Genomic DNA, 12,658 nt, shown 5'->3' with positions numbered 1-12,658 from the left:
TTGGGTTCGAGCTTTTCTGGTTGAAGTTTCTTCACATAAGCATCGCAGCCCCAAACTTTCAGAAATGACAGCTTATGTTTCTTTCCAAACCATAATTCATACGGTGTTGTCTCAACGGATTTAGACGGTGCCCTATTCAAAGTGAATGATGCGGTTTCCAATGCATATCCCCAAAATGATAGCGGCAAATCGGTAAGAGACATCATAGATCGTACCATATCCAATAAAGTGCGATTACGACGTTCAGACACACCGTTACGCTGCGGTGTGCCAGGCGACGTGAGTTGTGAAACAATTCCACATTTCCGTAGGTGTGTGCCAAACTCATGACTCACATATTCTCCTCCACGATCAGATCGCAGAAACTTTATTTTCCTGTCGCGTTGATTCTCCACATCACTCTGAAATTCCTTGAACTTTTCAAAGGTTTCAGACTTCTGCTTCATTAAGTAGACATATCCATATCTACTTAAATCATAAGTGAGGGTGAGAACATAATGATAGCCACCGCGAGATTCAACGCTCATTGGACCGCATAAATCGGTATGTATTATTTCCAACAAATTGGTTGCTCGCTCCATTATTCCGGAGAATGGAGTATTGGTAATCTGGCCCATGAGGCACGGTTCGCATGTGTCAAATGATTCAAAATCAAGTGACTCCAAAAGTCCATCTGTATGGAGTTTCTTCATGCGCTTTACACCGATATGACCAAGGCGGCAGTGCCACAAGTATGTGGGACTATCATTATCAACCTTGCATCATCTGGTATTCACATTACGAATATGTGTAACATCACAATCGAGATTTATCAAGAATAAACAATTGACCAGCAGGGCATGACCATTGAACATATCACTCATATAAATAGAACAACCATTATTCTCTGACTTTAATGAGTAGCCATCTCGCATTAAGCAAGATCCCGATACAATGTTCATGCTCAAAGCTGGTACTAACTAACAATTATTAAGGTTTAAAACTAATCCAGAAGGTAGATGTAGAGGTAGCATGCTGACGGCGATCACATCGACCTTGGAACCATTCCCGACGCGCATCGTCACCTCGTCCTTAGCCAGCCTTCGTTTATTCCGCAGTTCCTGCTTTGAGTTGCAAATGTGAACAACAGCGCCGGTATCAAATACCCAGGAGCTACTACGAGCGCTGGTAAGGTACACAACAATAACATGTATATCATATATACCTTTGACGTTTTTGGCCTTCTTATTCGCTAAGTATTTGGGGCAGTTCCGCTTCAAGTGACCGGTTCCCTTGCAATAGTAGCACTCAGTCTCAGGCTTGGGTCCATTCTTTTTCTTCTTATCCGCAACTGGCTTACCGGGCATGGCAACTGCTTTGCTGTCTTTCTTGAAGTTCTTCTTACCCTTGCCCTTCTTGAAACTAGTGGTCTTATTGACCATCAACACTTGATGCTCTTTCTTGATTTCTACCTCTGCAGATTTCAGCATCGAGTACAACTCGGGAATGGACTTCTCCATCCCTTGCATGTTGTAGTTCATCACAAAGCTTTTATAGCTAGGTGGAAGCGACTGGAGGATTCTGTCACTGACAGCATCATCCAGAAGTTCGACTCCAAGCTGAGTCAGACGACCGTGCATCCCAGACATTCTGAGTATATGCTCACTGACAGAACTGTTCTCCTCCATCTTACAGCTGAAGAACTTGTCGGAGACTTCATATCTCTCGACCCAGGCATGACGCTGAAAAACTAGTTGCACTCCTGGAACATCTCATATGCTCCGTGTTGCTCAAAACGCCTTTGGAGCCCTGGTTCTAAACTGTATAGCATGCCGCACTGAACCAGAGAATAGTCATCACTCCGCGACTGCGAGGCGTTCTGAACGTCCTAGGCTGCCAGGGCAGCGGGAGGATCACCTAGCGCCACATCAAGGACATAATCCTTCTTGGCCGCAATAAGGATGAGCTTTATCTTACGGACCCAATCCGCATAGTTGCTGCCATCATCTTTTAGCTTTGTTTTCTCTAGGAACGCGTTGAAATTCAGGTAGGCAGGTGCGTTGGCCATTGGATCTACAATATTTGTAAAGACAACTTTTAGACTAAGTTCATCATAATCAAGTTCATCTAATCAAATTATGTAATGAAGTCCCACTTAAATGGACATCCCTCTAGTCATCTAAGTGTTACATGATCCATGTCGACTAGCCCGTGTCCGATCATCACGTGAGACGGACTAGTCATCAATGGTGAGCATCTCAATGCTGATCGTATCAACCTTACGACTCATGTTCGACCTTTCGGTCTCCCGTATTCAAGGCCATGCCTGTACATGCTAGGCTACACCCGTTGTATGCGAACGTTAGAATCTATCACACCGGATCATCACGTTGTGCTTCAAGACAACGATCCTTCGCAACGGTGCACACTTAGGGAAATACTTTTTCGAAATTTTATGAGGGATCATCTTATTAAGCTACCGTCGTTCTAAGCAATAAGATGAAAAACATGATAAACATCACATGCAATCATATAGTGACATGATATGGACATTATCATCTTTGCTCCTTTGATCTCCATCTTCGGGGCATCGCATGATCATCATTTTCACCGGCGTGACACCATGATCTCCATTATTGCGTCTCCGTGAAGTTGTCAAGCCAACTATTACTTCTACTACTATAGCTAACCGTTAGCAATGAAGTAAAGTAATAAACACATGGTGTTGCATCTCATACAATAAATTAAGACAACTCCTATGGCTCCTGCCGGTTGTCGTACTCATCGACATGCAAGTCGTGAATCCTATTACAAGAACATGATCAATCTCATACATCACACATGTAACATCACATCCTTTGGCCATATCACATCACATAGAAAATCCTGCAAAAACAAGTTAGACGTCCTCTAATTGTTGTTGCAATTTTTACATGGTTGATTTGGGTTTCTAGCAAGAACGCCTTCTTACCTACATGACAGCCACAACGTTGATATGCCAAAACCATTAACCCTTCATAAGGACCCTTTTCATCAAATCCAATCCAACTAGAGTGGGAGAGACAGACACCCGCTAGCCACCTTATGCAACATGTGCATGTCTGGCGATGGAACCAGTCTCACGTAAGCGTACGTGTAAAGTCGGTCCGGGCCGCTTCATCCCACAATACCGCCGGAAACGATAAGACTAGTAACGGCAAGCAATTGACAAAATCAGCGCACACAACTTTTGTGTTCTACTCGTGGAGAGAATCTACGCATAGAACCTTGGCCCTGATGCCACTGTTGGGGAACGTAGTAAATTCAAAATTTTCCTACGCCATACAAGGATCTATATATGGAGAGGCGAGCGATGAGCAAGAGGGACGAGCATCTTCATACCTTTGAAGATTGCTAAGATAAAGTGTTACTATGAACGCGGTTGATGGAGTCGTACTCGTAGCGATTCAGATCGCAGTGGACTCCGATCTATGTGCCGAACCACGGCACCTCCGCGTTCAACACACGTGCAGCTCGGTGACGTCTCCAACGCCTTGAACCAGCAAGGAGGAAGGAGAGGTTGAGGAAGAGAGCTCCGGCAGCACGACGGCGTGGTGACGGTGGAGCTACGTGGAACTCCGACAGGCCTTCGTCAAGCACCGTGGAGGACGAGAAAAGAGAGAGGTAGGGCTGCGCCGAGAGAGACAGAGAGGGGTTTGTGTGTCTCAAGACAGCCCCAAACCTCAACTATATATAGGGGGAGAGGGAGGGGCGCAACCCTTCGGGTTCCCACCCCCAAGGGGTGCGGCACCCCCCATCTGCGCCAGGAGGTGGCGGCGAGGAGGGGAGGAGGGGTGTGGCACACCCCTGGTGGGCCTTAGGCCCACCTGGCTTAGGGTTTGCCCCCTTCCCTCTCCCCTACGCCTTGGGCCCTTGGTGGGAGGAGCACTAGCCCACTCTGGATTGGTTCCCTTCCACCTTTTGGCCCATGTCACCTTTTGGGCTGGTGGCCTCTCCCGGTGGACCACCGGAACCCTTTCCGGTGGTCCCGGTACGCTACCGGTGACGCCCGAAACATTTCCGGTGTCCAAAACCATTCCTCCTATATATCAATATTTACCTCCGGACCATTCCGGAACTCCTTGTGATGTCCAGGATCTCATCCGGGACTCTGAAAAATCTTCAGAAACCACGTACACTATTTCCCTATAACCCTAGCGTCATCGAACCTTAAGTGTGTAGACCCTATGGGTTCGGGAGGCATGCAGACATGACCGAGACACCTCTCTGGCCAATAACCAACAGCGGGGTCCGGATATCCATGTTGGCTCCCATATGTTGCACGATGACCTCATCGGATGAACCACGATGTCAAGGATTCAATCAATCCCGTATGCAATTCCCTTTGTCTATTGGTATGATACTTGCCCGAGATTCGATCGTCGGTATCCCTATACCTTCTTCAATCTCGTTACCGGCAAGTCTCTTTACTCGTTTCGTAGCACATCATCCCATGACTAACTCCTTAGTCACATTGAGCTCATTATGATGATGTTCTACCGAGTGGGCCCAGAGATACCTCTCCATCACACGGAGTGACTAATCCCGGTCTCGATTCGTACCAACTCAACAGACACTTTCGGAGATACCCGCAGTGCATGTTTATAGTCATCCAGTTACGTTGTGACGTTTGATACACCCAAAGCACTTCTACGGTATCCGGGAGTTGCACAATCTCACTGTCCAAGGAAATGATACTTGACATTAGAAAAGCTTTAGCAAACGAACAACATGATCTAGTTCTATGCTTAGGATTGGGTCTTGTCCATCACATCATTCTCCTAATGATGTGATACCGTTATCAACGACATCCAATGCCCATGGTCAGGAAACCATGATCATCTATTGATCAACGAGCTAGCCAACTAGAGGCTTACTAGGGACATATTGTGATCTATAAATTCACACATGTATTGCTATTTCCGGTTAATAAAATTATAGCGTGAAAAATAGACAATTATCATGGACAAGGAAGTAAAATAATAACCACTTTATTATTGCCTCTAGGGCATATTTCCAATAGTCGAGACGGGCTTTTAAACCCGAGTTGACAGAAAAATATGACGGAAATCTCAACCCGGCAGAGTTCTTGGGCATCTACGCGACTGTGGTCGCCAACTATTTTTGTTTGGCACTCAAGCCAAATGTGAGATCATGGCTGATGCACCTGCCAGAGAATTTCAATGCATCATGGGCCTTCACAGGTTGGTTGGTGCCTTCACAGGTGGCCACCAGGAGCCATGACAGCCCAGCGACTTGCAGGTCCTCCCATAGAAGGAGGGTGGAACCCTATGAAACTACATCCAGAGATTTAGCAGAGTGCACCTCAACATTCCGAAGATACACCCCGGAGCCGTGATTGCCGCGTTCCACTCGAATGTGCACACCACGAAAATGTGGGCCAAGCTGAATGTCAAGTTCCCTAAGACCATCAATGATCTGTACACATTGGCGGACAAGTGTGCTCGCCCTGAAGAAGGAAGGTGAATCACCAGAGAAGAAGTGGGGATCAAAGTCGACTCCGATGACGACGATGATGCCCCTGGATCGAGGCGAAAGGACCGGAAGTGCAATAAGAAGTGCAAGGGCAAGGCAGTGTTGGACGTCAAAGGCTCTAGCAGTCTCAGCGTCGGCAAGAAGGCGAAAGCCGAGACCCCTGGCAAGGGAGCTGCTTCGTGCAAGATCTGTCGCACCAAGGGCCACGATCTCGATGAATGCCGCCAAGTCGAGTAGCTTGCTGAGAAGTAGAAGGCTGAATAGGAGAAGCGCAACAAGGAGAAGGGCCAAGATAATGCTGATGAGTAAGGCCGCGGTGGCAGAGCAGGCCACCGAGGAAAGGCCATGCAGCAAAAGGAAAATCTTGACAGAGGCCGCGAGAGGAAAGAAGATGACGACGCAAGTGACGAAGAAGACAATGTACAGGATTCCAGCAACAGGGAGTTCCAGAAGGCAACCAATGCCATGTGTGTTGACGGGGGTGCATCCTTTCACTCCTCTTGCCTCCCGCTGACACAGTGGGTGTGCGAAGTTAATGCCATGGAGCCAGTGGCACAGTCTCGAAGACCACTCGAATGGTCCCGCGTGCCTATCATCTTCGACGGTGAGGATCACCATCACAGTGTTACCATGGTCGGGTGTTTGCCACTGTTGGTTTCCCTGACAGTCCGCAACCTCAAGGTTAGCCAGATGTTAGTCGACGGTGGGGCAGGGATGAATCTAATTTCTCCCGAGGTGGTCAAGAGATTGCAGATCCCCGATTGCGAGCTCAAGCCGACTGGTTCATTCCAAGGGATCAACCCCGATAGAGGCCAACCAAAGGGAAAGATAACCTTGTCGGATACATTCTATGGAGAGCTCAATTACCAGACCAAAAAGGTCGTATCCTGTGTGGTCGAGCTCTCCCTGTCATATAATGTAATCCTTGGGCGCCCGACACCTTGGCAAAATTCATGGCAGCATCCAACTATGCTTACAATGTTCTAAAGATGCCAGACCCCATGGGAGTAATCTCCATCCCACCCGACAAGAAGTACACCGTCATTTGCGTAGATTGGATGTACCGAGGCATAGTGGCAGCTGAAACCGCAGGAGAATCCGCTCCTGCTAGAAGCCATAATAAGGAGAAGAAGTCCAGCGGAAACATCGGCAAGGACTCTGGGAAGCTTGCCTGCGCAGTGTGTGCTCCACCCGTCGATGACCTTCCAGAGAGTTCCCCTGGCAGGAAGTCCAAGGTCTCCTACCCTGCAACGAAGAAGGTCCTAGTAAGGGAGGATGGCTGTAATGCAACGTTCACCATCAGTGACACCCTAACTGACAAATAGGAAAGCACGCTCGTTGCCTTTCTGTGGGAGAATGTTGATGTGTTTGCCTGGAAAACTTCATGCATCCCTGGTGTTCCCACAGAGGAAATTGAGCACCACCTTGTTGCGTGCCCTCATGCCAGACCCGTCAAGCTGAAGGTTAGAAAGCATGCCTTGAAGAGGTAATAGTTTATCACTGAGGAAATCAAGAAGCTGTAAGCGGCTAATTTGGTCTGAGGAGTACTGCATCCAACGTGGTTAGCTAACCCGGTAGTGGTACGCAAGGCAAATAGGAAATGGAGGCTATGTATTCATTTCACAGACCTAAACAAAGCATGCCCGAAGGACCCATTTCCCTTGCCATGCATTGATCAGATAGTTGATGTCACTTCCGGGTGTTACCGGCTTTCCTTCCTAGACGCGTACTCCGTATATCACCAGATTTTCATGGCCAAAGAGGATGAGGAAAATACCTCGTTCATAACCCCACGCGGCACGTACTATTTCGTACAAATGCCCTTCGGGTTAAAGAGTGTTGATTCTGCCTTTGCCACAGCCATGAAAATTGGGTTTGGACCCCGGCTGCATAGCAATGTGGAAGCGTATATGGATGACATAGTGGTCAAGACCAGGGACGAACCTACCCTTGTGCAAGACCTAGAAGAGACCTTTGCGAACCTGTGCCAGATCAACCTAAAGCTCAACCCTGAGAAGTGTGTGTTTGGTGTCTCGTGCAGCAAGCTACTTGAGTTCTTTGTGTATCAGCGAGGGATTGAAGCCAACCCTGACAAGATCAAAGCCACTGGGCAAATACAAGCCCCCAAAACTGTCAAGTACGTGAGACGCCTGACCGAATGTGTTACCGCGTTGAGTAGATTCATCTCCAGATCCACCGAACGAGCCTTGTCATTCTTCAAGATCCTAAAGAAGGCTGGCCCAATGAAGTGGACCCCAGAAGCAGACGCGGCGTTGTAAGATCTGAAAACATACCTCTCTTTCGCTCCCACCTTGGTCGCTCCCAAACCGCAATAGCCTTTGCTGCTATACCTGGCGGCAATGAATCAAGTGGTTAGCGCAGCCTTGCTTGCGCACCGGAAGATAGATGAGACGCTGCAGCAAATTCTAACGGGGATGAAGCCAAAATATCCATGGCAATGCCCAACACAGGCTGAGAAGAAACCCCGCAGGCTAGCAATGAGGGCTCCAAGGAATTTGCGATACAGAAGGTGGTGTAGCGGCCATTGTACTTTGTCAGCTCCCTGTTATAGGGGGCTAAATCAAGGTACTCTGGAGTGCAAAAGCTAATCTTTGGCCTCATCATGGCCTCGAGGAAGCTACGCCACTACTTCCAAGCCCATGAGATCACAGTTGTCACCCGTTTCCCACTGCAGCGCGTCTTGAGGAACCCGAAGCCACATGCAGGATAATCGAGTGGGCGCTGGAGCTGTCAAGTTTTGGGTTGAAGCAGGAAAGCACTTCCACCATCCAGAGCAGAGCACTGGCGGAGTGCATTGCTGAATGGATGCCCACGCCACACGAAGAAGTCCAAGAAACCACTCTCCCCGATAGGGAAGCACCCAAGGAATGGGTCATGTACTTTGATGGTGCCTTCTCGCTCCAGGGTGCCAGGGCAGGTGTGCTCATCATCGCCCCCACGGGAGAGCACCTCAAGTACGTGGTTCAAATGCACTTTCCACGGGAAGAAGCTATCAACAACACCGCTGAGTATGAAGGGCTCCTCGCGAGACTCCGAATCCCGGTGGAGCTGGGGACCAAGAAGCTGATCATCACAGGGGACTTCCAGCCTTTGGTGAAACAGGTCAATAAGGATTATCAGAGCCCATTGATGGAGGCATACGTAGAGGAAGTGGGGAAATTGGAGGAACACTTTGACGGTCTACGGGCAGAACATGTGCCACATGCAGAAAACAGCATTGCCGATCAAATGTCAAAGTGTGTCGCGCAGAACCTTCGTGTGGAACCACGGGTCTTTATCCTTCACCTCACTCAACCCTCTGTGTCCCCTTCGATGATGACCAAGAAGATAAGAAAACTGAACTCCAACAAGCATTTCCTGAAACAGCTTCCTAAAGCCCCCGGTAGAGAAGCTGTAGGAGGCAGCTCCGTTTACCTGGTGAGCTTCTCCGTCTCGTGGAACCCGAGGTTTTAGCGGTAGAGGCAAGCTCTCCCATGAACATGGAAATGCCTTTAGTCCTTGTCGTCGAGCCACATGCTCCGGCTTGGGCACAACACATCGTCCAATTGTTTCAGATAGGAGAACTTCCCAAAGAACAAAGAAGAGGCCGAAGGAGTAGCCCGTTGGTCTAGTATGTACCGGTTTTATGATGACACTCTGTAAAAAAGAAGTCCCAACGGTGTGAAATTAAGATGCATTTGCTGGGAAGAAGGACTGAGGTTGTTGGCAGGGATCCACGGAGGCATGTCTGGGTCGCACATAGGATCAAGGGACCTTGAAGGGGAAGCTTTCCTCCATGGTTTCTATTGGCCCACAACCCTCCAAGATGCGATTGAGATGGTCACGAAGTGTAAAGCCTGCCAATTCCATGCCAAGAACATTCATCAGCCAACACAAGCCCTTAAGACAATCCCTCTATCCTGGCCCTTCTCGGTCTGGGGGGTTGTGTCGGGACCCCGATCCTAGATCATAAGAACCCAGCCTCTAACACATCACATCACTTTGCGGCCTCATGCACGGTAAACTCCACGACTACCACCTTACCTTGGCCGGGACCGTTTGCGTCTGTCAGATTACTGGAATTCCCTACTTAGGGTTTAGCAACTTGTCCTCATGTCTTCTTTCATTGCATTCAAGAAATGGAAATAAACTCAAAAGAACTGGTGAAATCCAAAGAAAAACCCTAGCCACTCTTTATTCAAAAGAAATCCAACTATTGCCAAAATCAATGAACCCAAAATGACCATTATAAAAGTTCACCTTTTCTGATAAATGTAGAAAACAAGATATCAGGGGTGAAACTTATATTCAAACTACTTTTGGCATTTTATTTTAAATCAGAAAATCACTGAATTTAACTTTATATTTGGTTTCAAAAATATTAAAGTTTTGAACAATGTTGAATACTTTATGTGTAGTTGGGAATATTCCAACTAACGCCCCAGTATATTTCAAACTATTTTTGAATTGGTTTTAGAGCCAAAAATAAATAAAAACAAATGTCGGAAAGAATAAACAAAAACTGAAGGAAGAAAAAAAAATGCAAAATCACTATGTAGTGCTCACCTTGGCCGAGCCCACCTTCCCATGTCGTCTACCTCCTGCCAGTCGGAGCAGGAGGTGGCCGCCGCTCCTCCCGGCGCGCCCACGCAGTTGTGTGCTCGCTTGCCTCGCCCTGATGCGCTGGAGGGGAGGGATAAGATCACCGCGCTCCATCCCCCAGCTCTCCCCCTCTCCATTCACCCCTACTCTCTCCCCCTCTCGACCGCCATAATCGTAAGCTCGAGCTCGAGCTAGCAGTCGCTCCAGCCTCTCTTCCTCTCTCCTGATCTGCGCTACAGCTCCGCCAAAGCTCCCTGAAGTTCCTAAGCTAGTCGCTCGATGCCGAGAAGCTCTGAAACGCCGTGACGCCGTCATCTTCCTCCTCGGGTCACCGGAGCTCACCGCCGTCATTCTCCCTCCTCAGGCCATCCCCGAGCCCACTTTCGTCGCCTCTGCACTCCTTGTGAGATCAGGAATCTTTTCCCCAAGTTTTCCCCCTCGATTCCTTCCTCTTTCACCCGATCCCACCGGAGTCCGACGACATCCGTCACAGGAGCTCGTCGCCGGTAGCTCTCCGGTGAACGGCTAGTCGTTCTAAGGCCACCAAAACCTTCACCATGTTGCGTAGGTGCTCTAGGAGCTAAGCCCCGCTCAATTTGCCTTCGCTTTCATCGATCCCAACATAGCCCGAGCTCCGGTAGCCGTCGAGCTTGTCGCCGGCGTCATCTCCGGCCATCTTAGCCTCGGTTCTTTGCAAAAATGGAACTGCGGCTGAGTGCTGGTTCACTTGGTGCTCTCTGCCGTGCAAATGGTCGACGGAATCGAATTCTCGAAGCTCTCCGCCTGTGGTCGCCGGAGCTCACCGCCGGCGAGTTCCACCTCGCCGCCGGTAGATCTGAGCCTCTCTCTGCAGCTGACATGTGGGGCAAGCCCCCTGGCTAATTAAGTTTAGGTTACTAAAATAATTAATTAATTAAAAACCTAAACAGTCACTGACATGTGGATCCAGCCCTGTTAAATACCTAATTAAGTTTAAATTTAACTAAAACCTGGCCAGAGTCACTAACCAGTGGGTCCCACTGGTCAGGTTTGACTTTCAATGGCCAGATTGACCTGCTAATGTCATGCTGATGCAATAAAACCTTTTCTGTTTAAAAACAATTCCAGAATAAGTCCAAAACTTTGGAAATTCATAAAAAATTGAATATAACTCCAAATTTGACATGTAATATATGTAAAATGATCAAAAAAATTCAAGGAATCCAATGGTGCTATTTTCTTGCATGAAAAACAAAGTTATGAATGATATTTGAATTATGATTTCAAATCAAGATCACCCCAAAGGGTTCTACTAGTCATCTTAAACCATGCTACATTGCATTTCATGCATCATTTTGTTGCATATGTTTGATATTGATTGATTGTTGTTATTCTGGTAGGCTCCGCCCCTCCGGATACATCTCATTATCTGATTGACGGATATCACCCCTCTGCTGAGCAACAAGGCAAGCAACCATTTTGATCATCCTGATAAATCCCATGTTCTCGCTCCTGCTCTTACTTATTGCATTACATCAAAATGCTTTCAATGCTTTTACCACGTTAGTTGAACCCACTTCCTTTGCATGACTTGTCCTTGTCACAGTAAATAGTTGAACCTTGCAACCTAGCGTACCTGGTAGATGCTTGAGCCATGATGTGCCTTATCCTGCTATGCATGCTATGCTTAGAGTTGTGTATGGTCTGTCATCTAGGTGATGAACAGGATCATGAGAATGTGTTCAGTTACTATAGGTTGTGTGTTGAACCTGATTTGGTAAAGGTACCGGTGAAAGTCTATGTAGGAGTACAAGGTGGGTTGTTTCATTGGAACCGTCCTTAGGAACTGAGTTCCGTGTATGTAATCCAAGACTAGATACTACCACACATTGGGATACTTAATTGACCCTCTCGACTTTTTAATCGCTTAGTACTCGGTCCAGGAGTTGCAAGTAGTCTCTGGTGTTTATAGTCATGCTGGAGGCCATGTGTAGTGCTGACCTTAGAGGTGGACTATGATGCAGTAGGCGGTGGCACGATGTACCAAGTGGCACCCGGATGGTGGGCTTGGGAACCCTGCGCACATCGTTTGGGGCCGTGGCGGAAACCTCGGCCGGACTTCCGTGCGGGTTACCCTCAGATAGGCGATAGACGTGGACTAGGTATTAGAGTGGTTAACGGTCGTGGCCGACTCCCTCACTGGGCTTCCGCTTGAAGGTTGCCGAGGTGCATGACGTGCACATAGCGATAAGTGGCGAGAGCGTGTGTGAAGGAGTACACCCCTGTAGGGTTATGAACTATTCGAATAGCCGCGTCCGCAGATATGGACTACTTGGAAACATATGTTGTTCATATATAACTATAATGGCTACTCATAAAATTGTCAAGATAAGTGTGAGTGTCATGGATGGCATTTCCGTAGGGTGACGGAATGATTCCATGATGGAGTATTGTTGTGGTGTTAGTGGACTCGTGTGCGAGAAATCAAAGTTGTCAAAGTTATTTAAAATGTAAGTTGTCTAGCCAAGAGTCAAATGCTGGCTTTCCGCATGAAACCCCACAA

This window comes from Hordeum vulgare, chromosome 3H (assembly GCF_904849725.1).
Source record: "Hordeum vulgare subsp. vulgare chromosome 3H, MorexV3_pseudomolecules_assembly, whole genome shotgun sequence".
Classification (NCBI taxonomy): domain Eukaryota; kingdom Viridiplantae; phylum Streptophyta; class Magnoliopsida; order Poales; family Poaceae; genus Hordeum; species Hordeum vulgare.
This window is presented reverse-complemented; position numbering follows the sequence as displayed.